Raw genomic sequence first — 10,435 nt, 5'->3', positions numbered from 1 at the left:
GAATATTGTTTCAAAGAAAAGGAAATAGAGACCCAAGGAATACCACAGTGCAAGTTTTACATTTATGATTTTTGTTCCCAGGTGGCAGTTCAAAATTCAGTTTTGTTTGTTTCCAAATGTCCCACAATATTTAATTTTGATCATGGTTTTTGTTTGTTTCTGTTCAATTGTTTAAACGGGTTCAATAAAATGCATACTACATGTGGCTAGATGTCCTTCACAGTCAGCGCAGCATGCTCAAACCTGTGGCAGCCTGTGATTTTGTGCAACAAGCGGCAGACAACTACAATCTGTGCAACCTTTTCTGGTCTCTGTAAGTGCGCACCTCCAGTGCAATCTCGGCAACCTAACCAAAGTTTTAGCATGCCAAAGGTGAGCCCCACAATGCCACTGGTTCTGATGTAAGCCACATAGTTGCACTGGTCTGCCCGATGGTTGAATTGAGCACAGGGGGGCAGGGATCATTCAATGCTTCCCTGGTGCATGAGAACTGGATATACTTGCCTGTCTTGCATGACATTGCATTCCGGACTTTGGACAGCATTCCTGATACACTACTCTGGCAGAGATGGGCACTGAATGCCATCATGCACTAACATGACCCAGAATCCAGAAAATGTAGAGTTACAACTTTGTGCAGAGGGGAGATGGCATGACTTCTGTTTGTGACTAACTCCAAGTCAGCACTTAGTTCATCCATCAGCTCAAATATAGCATTGTTTCACACATGATATCTCAATAATTTTGACTTCAGACAGTCCAGAAATGTTGACATGGTAGATTCTCTTTCTCTTTCCTCTGGCATAATTTCTGTCTCCTTCTCACCACAATTCCAGCGGCCATTTTTGCATCCCAGTTTTCACCTGACTTTCAAATGTGCTAAATATAAACACAAAAACTGTGCTCCCAATGAGTTTCAGGTTTGAATTTGGTTGGAATTTAGATTTGTGCATCGTCCTCCCATAAATTATAAATTTGCATCAGCATATGATCTGCATATTCATGAATGCACACACAAAAATGTTTGCGCCCACTGTTTTGCTAATTTTACACACGCTAATTGCTTTGCAATCATATGAAGATCAGCTTTGCACACGAAAATGAATTTGCACATGTTTTAATACAAGCAAACCTTTTGAAGATCAGGCAAATATGTCATGTTCTGGCCCCGCTGACTTTGTGTGTGTGCCCCTGCAGCTATAATCAGGTTCACTAGCTGCACCTGCGCTCTTCTGTCTTTACAACATCAGGCCTATCCACTGTACCTGTGATCTCCTGCTAATCAACCTCATTCTAGGTTAGACCTAGAACATATTTTTCTATATATCAAAAGAAAACTGTGACTATGATTGACCCTTGAGAAGTGCCCATCTTTACCTCAAATGCTGCAAAGTTGTAATACTCTTTAGTTAGGTAGTTTAAAAGTCAATTCCCTTCACAGTCGCTAAAGCCTATAGTGATATCAAAGAAAGTATTTCCATCCATCCATTTTCTACAACCACTTATGCAGGATCACAGGGTGGCTGGTGACTATGTCCAGCGGTCAATGAGCAAGAGGCGGAGTACCCCTGGAAAGGTTTGAAAAAATATTTACCACCTAAAATATTTATTTTGCTTTTCAATTTCTGTCAAACCAAAGCATTTGGGATCATCAGGCAGACTTTATAATCAGGCAAAGATAACCTAAAAAAATAAAAGGCAGTTTTCAAATGATTTCATTTTTTATAAGGAATTTGCCATTTAAAACCAACACTTATGAAAATGTAAGCTCTTCCTAATCCTAATACCTTGTCGTACCATCCTTGGCAGCAAGTGATTGTGCTGTGCTTGGTGGGAGGCAATGGTGATGGGCCCGGCATTTTCCCATTTGGTCCTCCCAGTGATACACCTACAGAAATCTTGTTACGACTTTTACTTCCTCTATCATGTTTGTTAATCTTCTCTGTGTTTACTAAGCCATCTAATCATTTGTGGTGAATGGCGGTGTGTAGAGGAAAACAACCAAAACATTTAGAATGGAACGTACTGAGAGCCAAGGTTGAGAAAAAAAACTGGAGTCCCCAGAACCCATGGTTTGCATGCCATTGATTGGTAGTCTTGCGAACAATTGCAATACATTACTGAATGTATGCCGTTTAACACCACTTAGAAAAACTTTCTAAGCCAATAATGCTCACTGACATTATGGTTTGAACATTAACAACTGAGTTGATGACATTTTTCACATCTTTCAGACCTGACGATGTCTGCATCTTCCAGGATTGAGCTAATTAGCACAATAGACAAATATTTACATCTGTCCAACTCATTAATGCCAAACCAACTAAAATTGGAATGTATGACAGTAGGTAACGCAAATTTAGCTTGATCAATTATGACAAGAGAAGACCAAAATGTGTTGTGCCTCTTCAGGTGGTATCAAATGAAACAATGAACCCAGCTGAGCTAAAGTGGCATCTTGTGGGAGGACGTGGCACAGAGGTTAGGGAGTTTGTCTTGCAATCTGTGGGTTGCCGGTTTGATCCCCTGCACTGACTGTCTCTGTCGTTGTGTCCTTGGGCAAGACACTTCACCCGCATTCCCTGCTGGCAGTGGTCAGAGAGCCCTCTGGGGCAGGTGGTGAGCCATACATAGCTCACCACAGTGAATGGGTGAAAGACTGAACTGTAGTGTGAAGCACTTTGGAGGTCGTCAAGACTAGTTAAAGTGCTATACAAGTACAAGCCATTTACCATCACAAAAAAACACAATTTTAAGATAAACTATTTTTTTTCCCAATGAAAGAGTTAGGTTTATACACACCAGAAACAAAAAGTATGATGAACCTTGAAAGGGCTTTGAGGGCCTTTTACTCAACAAATGAGAAGCCACTTTGCAAATATAGTGCTTATTAGGCTGACTTTACATATAACTCCTCAGACTGCAAAAGTCTCTTGGAGAAGAGACAAAACGTTTCAACAAAGGAGAAACCATCCAGAGGACCTTCTCAAATTTGGAGCCCTGCTTAGAAAATAAATGTCAATTCTTTGTCATATGTTGTTGAATTTCTTTACATTGGGAAAGGATGTGTTGCTGCTTAATGCCGGGAATACACTGTACAATATTTTCAATCGTGGTACTCATATACAGCTCAAACTGTACGACGAAACCGCAGGGTTTAAAAGTTCACCACTCATGATATCTGTTCTTACACTGTGTGGCCCAACGCTCTGAAGCTCACACAGTGCGTTCAAAAACCACACGTCGGACTTTAGCCCCGTAGAGAGATGGCGCTACTCAGACTCATCTACCTGGAAGCCAAATGTCAACAGTAGAAGAAGAAAAAGGCGGAAGTGTTGATGCTCACTGTTAAATATGAGACTTACTAGAACGAAACATGCTGCCTTGGCAATTCTACGAGTTGCTCCTCTGTAGTTGGACTGCATGTCACACGTACCGCCGCCATGCTTCTCTCTGCTCCTATGTTTTCATTTGAGAAGACGAAGAAGAAGCTACTAGTTTGCGCGTGCACAGTGTGCGAGGTCGGGGGAGACAGTCGTAACTCCCTTTCAACAGCAGGACGCACTCACAATCTGATTTTCAACTGACCGTCCGATTCCTGATCAGGAGGTGGTCGTGAGAGGTGAATCGACCCTCGTTACCCCCTGTATACTACAGGACGCAGGACGCACGATCAAGCTGAAACCCGGCCTGATCCAAAACATTCTCGCACGACTGAAGAATCGGCCTGAAGAGGGCAAAAACTCGTACAGTGTATGCCCGTCTTAAGCCCACCTCACACTGTCATATAGGCAGTTATCTGACTTGGGTGCAGCAGGTGAAACTTCCATCCATCCATCCATTCATTTTCTAACACGTCTATCCCTTGTGGGGTCATGAGGGGTGCTGGTGCCTATCTCCAGCTGTCAATGGGCGAGAGGGAGGGTACACCCTGGACAGGTCACCAGTCTATCGCAGCAAGTGAAACCTAAATAATAATAATCTTTATTGTCATTGCAACGTGTGTTCCAATGACATTTGTTGTCTGCATTTAACCCATCCTCTTGGGGAGCAGTGTGCAGAGCCCAGGGAGCAATCAGGGTTTAAGGGCGTTTCTCAGGGACCCAGAGTGGCAGTATGTGGGAGTTAAACCCAGAACCTCCGGGACACAAGTATAATGCTCTAACCACTAGACCACCACTCTCCCACACATAGAGTCGGCGATATTTCCAGAAATAAAATTGAGAAACGTAAGTTCTTTTTGAATAACTGTGCAAGACCGTCTTACCTGGTCTTCCGCTCCTCAGGGGAATTGCGTGAAAAAATCTCCCAAATCTACTGTCTTACTTCTTTCTACTGAGGCCTTCCTCTTCTTTTCATAAACTTATACATAGTTTGCTTCTTCCAAAATTTTCTAAAGCACTTTGGCAGTGTCGTTGACTCCTTAAGTGAGCTGTTTTGTACTTTGAAGGCAGAGCAATGGTTGAGAATAATTAATAATTGTGAAGAATAGCACGCGGTCGTATATGGTTAGAACCCAGGAGGATAAAGGTTCCATCCTCCAAAATGATGGTTACGACCAGTTGAAGAGAGCTTTTGAGTTTGGTTATTTCATCCAGGGCAGACCATTTCTCTTCTGAATATATCATAAAAACGACTGTTCCATTAATGAAGAGATGTGTTAAAAACTCGGTTTAGGTTTTACACCTGTTAACGATCTTAAATTGTTCAAAAAGCGTCCAACCGAGGTCGTGTTTTTTGGTTTGAATGGCTCCAAAAGCCTCTCTTAAAGAGGCTTAAAGGCATACTATGCAACATTTTTCAGTTAATTAATATGTTCCATACCGTTTTGGATGATTAAATGAGTCATTTCAGGTTGAACTAAGGTTTTCTCGGCCGCCATGGTGGTCTGTGGGGGAAATACCGCACTTGCAATTGCAGGAGCAGTCGGCCCGCAGTCACAGGCTCAGAAGTCTCGTGTGCATCGCGAGAGTGGGTCTTGCTTTACGGCGAGAACTGCTACACGCCCGCAGTGAAAGGTGTGCTCGTTTGTAGCGCAGTGGCGATATTTGTGCAGTTATCATGGCGGAACCAGCGAGAAAACAGCGAAAGCCCATGTTGGAGCAGGCAAGAAAGAGGAAAAGGGCTCTGGACAGAGAGAGGAGTTGTACACGGGTGAACATAGAAGGCTGCAAGGCTGACGCGGACCTCGCGTTTCTGCTGATGCGATTGTAAGTAACATTGTAGGGTTTCCCTCACGCTACCGCCTCGCCGACATTCCAAAAAAATAATAATAAAAAAATAAAACTAACTCGATATGCGCGCCGCTCCGCTCAGCCGGTCAGCGGTGCAAAGTTTGTCCCCCCCCCCCCTCCGCTCCGCTCCGCTCAGCCGGTCAGCGGTGCAAAGTTTAACGTCAAATAAACATGCAAGCATATCGAGTTTTATTATTATTATTATTATAATCTTTTTTTATGTTGCCGAGACGCTACCGCGGCGGCGGCGGCTGCGGCTTGGCGAGGCGGTGGCGGTAGCGTCTCGCCAACATAAAAAAAAAAAAAATAAATAATAATAATAAAACTGGCGAGGCGGCGGCGGTCGCGGCTTGGCGAGGCGGCGGCGACCGCCTCGCCAAGATAGCGCTGCAAGAAGCTTGATGTTCATACCTTCACTGTGTTAGTCATTGTTTGTACTGCCGTTTTTTCCACTTTTCGTTGCGTTCGCCTGTCTGCTAAGCTCAAAACAACCGCGCCTGGCTTGACGGAGGAACCAGAACAGCTGAGCATCTTTACGACAGTGCACTTTTACTTTCGCCCTCTTGGGGGAGCCTCGCTGGAAAATCAACCCCGGTTGCATAGTATACCTTTAAAAGTGGCTAACTCAATTACATGTGAAGAAAGAGGAATAAACTGGCCATTAGGTGTGTGTGTGCACACGTGAGCTGGTGGAAGCGAAGAGCAGGGGTGTGCATACAAGCGATAAATAACCTGCTCATCCAAACTACACTAGCTTATTGACGCTATTTTGTAAATCACCATAATACGTAATATAGGAACATTCTAACTTCTGGTGTCAGAGATAAGAAATAAGCTCTCGTTGGACCAGGTTCTTGGTGCTGTACCGGTTGGTTGGCCAGAACGTGTTAGAGCTGTAATGGCTGACGTGTCAACAGCAAATGAGTTCCAGGAATGCTCCTTAGAAACTTTCTTGGAAACAGGGGAAAAAAAGAATACCGGAGAGCTTCACCTACAAAGATGCTGAACATCGATTAAAACAGATTTACAACTGGAGCGGATGATGAAGACGTTTTTGGTGTCTTAGAGGGGCCCCCACACAATATAGGCCGGTTGCTGTAAACTGTAGCATTCACTTTCGTTCCTGTATCCGTGGAACTGCTCTATTATTGTCTTAAATGATAGATCATATATTCAAATGCCTAGAATAAAAAGTTCTCCACATAAAACCACATACAAGGCAAGTTACAGCCAGGTTAAGACGAGAAAATTTCGCAATATTTAGGTCGCGACCGGCCGTTAAGTAGGTCGTGACGTCAGCAAGCAACATGGCGGCACTCGTAGTAAACAAATACGTTTATTAGGGATAGAAAGAAAATTTGTCGGAAACATTGTAATTATGGAATGTGAATTCCTTATGCATGTTGCCGGGAATGAAGGAGAACACACAGAACCATTTACTCAAACGAGGTGGGAAACTTTTCGTAGTTTTTGCCGTGTTTGGGCTGATTTAGCCGGTGATGAACGGACGATTGCCAATAATGCGCTTCCCCTCCTCTCCTTCGAATTTGATGATAGACCAAGCCACATTGGCTACCACCCGACCTGTTATCGGCGATTTACCGTCAGGAAGCGAATAAATGCTGCCCAGAAACGAAAGCACAAGCCCGTATCTGATGAACAGGACATTAATAAGTTGCCCTATATCCAATCACCAAAACGACTGAGATCAAGAGAAGACATTGCCATCGGATTTGCCCCTCCTCAACAAGATAATCCAAAAGCTTGTCATAGCCAGCCAAGAAAACATGTGCTGCCAGCTGTCTGCATTATATGCAAAAAAGAGAGACTATTGAGACTGTCAGTAATTCTTGCCAGAGGGTGAAACTTGTCAAGGCAGAGACTGTTGATGTTGGTAAGTTAATACTTACTCTGAAATCTATTGTTAAATTTCTCTTTAAGTTAAGTGGATGTATGCCTTGTCTATATCTTTAGCCATGCAGATAGAAACATATTTAGGCCTAGAGGAAAAAGGTTTAATAATGTCATCATGATGTTTATGTTTGTTTGACTCAGATAAATGCAATTTTCTTAGAATGATTCCCCATGATATACATTTTTTTTGTAAATATGTACCATGATGCGGTTTATATCGACATGTCTATACTAAATCTTTTATATTTCTAGGATTGTTGCGAAGTAGCAAAGAAGCAAAGAAGGATGAGAGTGTGCTTGTACACATAAGAGATAAGGACTGTGTAGCTCTTGAGGTCTCCTATCACAGAACCTGCTATGGATCATACACCAAATTCTTGACAAGATCTAAATCAGAAAGGTATATTATGAAATTTCTCTCATTGTTACTGACAAGTTTTGAAATTAGGATTTGTTACGTGTGATATAGACCTACGCTGATGATAAATAACTGGCACATAACATGGCCCGCCGTATGTGAGTTTTTGTTGTGCCTCTCTATTTACTCATATTTCATTTTACTTTATAATTCCAGTCAGACACCAGATGGAAGATTGTCTGCAAGTTACAAAGAGTTTTGCTGAACTGTTGTTCAACAGAGACTGATTGGGTTCTTCTTACACACCTGTTGTTTATGATTAGTATGGCTGGAATAAGTTATCTGAGATAACTGTGCGTACATGCGTTTGTTTAAAAGGGGAAATGTATCGATAGTAGAAACAATGATCAGCAACGCTGCTATTGGCTGTTCAGCATGGCCAAAGAACGGCCACAGTTTTTCTCTCAAGCAGAACACGAGCTTTTAATGGAGGTTATGCTGAATTTGAGTCATTAAATAAAACAACAGGTAACACCTCAAAGTCTGCGAAAGCCAGGAGAGAGGGCTGGCAAAAAGCAGCAGACAAATTAATGTGTAAATACTGTCCATGGTAGATGTTTCTATCACTTTCTACAGTATGAATTTTTGCATTTTAATAATTTCATATTTACTTTGTTCTTTTATGTCAGAGCCTCCACGGGACCCACTAGAACATGGGGACAAGTGAAAAAAAGAGAGTAAAATACAAGAATATTCTACAAAATGGTAGCCTTTAATTATTATACTGTATTTTAAAAAGGCACTTGTTATGTCAAGAGATCAAAATTCCGGTGTCATTCCTTAGACACCGGAAGTCTAACTCAATTGGTTTTGCTCAAAATGTGCATAAACCGACGCACTCTTGGCTCCATACTTTAGACCTTGTGCTGACATATGGCATTGATTGTGAAGAATTAACAGTATTTCCTCACATCCCTGTCCTATCTAATCATTTTTTAATAACATTTGAGTTTAATCTAACTGAGTTCTCCACCCCCAAAAGAGGGTTCCATTATAGTAGATCTTTATCGGACAATGCTGCATCAAACTTTAAAAAGTCTGTCCCCCTCTTAATATCATCAGTATTGCAGAAATACCCTGCAGATAGCAGCAATGTTGTTTCTTCCAATTCACAAATAGATGTCTTTGTAAACGGTATGACTTCGTCATTGCGTTCTGCATTAGACAATGTAGCTCCCTTGAAAAAGAAGGTGATTATTCACAGGAAACTTGCTCCTTGGTTTAATTCAGAGCTGCGTTCCTTGAAGCACAATATTAGGAAATTGGAGAGAAAATGGCGCTCTACACACCAAAAGGAATCCTACCTAATCTGGAGGGACAGTCTATTGTTGTATAACAAGACCCTTCACAGAGTTACAGCAGCATATTTTTCATCATTAATTGAGGAGAATAAGAATAATCCTAGATTTCTCTTCAGTACAGTTGCCAAACTTACACAGAGTCATAGCTCTGTTGATCCATCCATTCCCTTAGCTCTTAGCAGTAATGATTTTATGGGATTCTTCATAAATAAAATTGATTCCATTAAAAATAAAATAATTGGCATCCTCCCAAACATGAGTACCTCGTCCTCAGTAAGTGAGGGAGCATTGGGGGAATCTTTAGAACCTGTGCAGCGTCTGAACTGTTTAAAAGCAGTAGAGCTTTCTGAGCTATCTAAAATTTTAGCTTCATCTAAACCTTCTACCTGTATGTTAGACCCAATCCCAAGTTGTTTAAGGAGGTATTACCTCTGATCAGTGGTCCTATTTTAGACATGATTAATCTATCCTTGGTAAATGGATATGTACCACAGGCTTTTAAAGTAGCTGTTATTAAACCTTTACTTAAGAAACCATCTCTTGATCAATATGAGTTAGTAAATTACAGACGTATATGTAATCTTCTTTTCTTATCTAAAATTCTTGAGAAAGTAGTTGCTAATCAACTATGTGAACATTTACAAAGTAATGACCTACTTGAGGAGTTTCAGTCAGGCTTTAGAGCTCATCATAGCACTGAAACAGCTCTGGTCAAGGTCACTAATGACATTCTCATGGCCTCAGATAATGGACTTGTGTCTATACTTGTCCTGTTAGATCTCAGTGCTGCGTTTGAAACAGTTGATCACAATATTCTCCTACAAAGATTTGAGCATACTGTAGGGATTAAGGGGAAAGCATTAGGCTGGTTTAAATCTTATCAGTCGGACAGATTCCAGTTTGTTCATTTTAATAATAAATCTTCCTCAAACTCTAGGGTCACTTGTGGAGTACCACAGGGTTCAGTCCTTGGACCAATTCTATTTACTATATATATGCTTCTGACTGGCAAAATTATAAAACAGCATGGGATTAATTTCCACTGTTATGCTGATGACACTCAGCTATATTTATCCATAAATCCTGATGAATCCAATCAGTTACTTCGACTGCAGTCATGTCTTGATGACATCAAAAGCTGGATGACTTTAAATTTCTTGCATTTAAATTCTGACAAGACAGAAGTTGTAATCTTTGGGCCAGAGTCCTCAAAAAATAAAGTTCTTAATCAATCACTTAATCTGGATGGCATTAACTTGGCCTCTGGTAATAAAGTAAAAAATCTTGGTGTTGTTTTCGACCAAGACATGTCATTTAAATCCCATATTAAACAGGTTTCCAGAGTTTCCTTTTTTCAACTGAGGAATATCGCCAAAATTAGAAACATTCTGTCCAGGGGTGATGCTGAAAAACTAGTCCATGCATTTGTTACTTCAAGGCTGGACTATGGTAATTCTTTACTATCAGGAAGTCCACAAAATGCAGTTCGAAGTGTTCAGCTGATCCAAAATGCTGCGGCAAGAGCTCTGATGAAAAACAACAAGAGGGATCATATTTCTCCAATTTTA

This window comes from Fundulus heteroclitus, chromosome 20 (genome assembly GCF_011125445.2).
Source record: "Fundulus heteroclitus isolate FHET01 chromosome 20, MU-UCD_Fhet_4.1, whole genome shotgun sequence".
NCBI lineage: Eukaryota > Metazoa > Chordata > Actinopteri > Cyprinodontiformes > Fundulidae > Fundulus > Fundulus heteroclitus.
Note: the sequence above shows the minus strand (reverse complement) of the source record.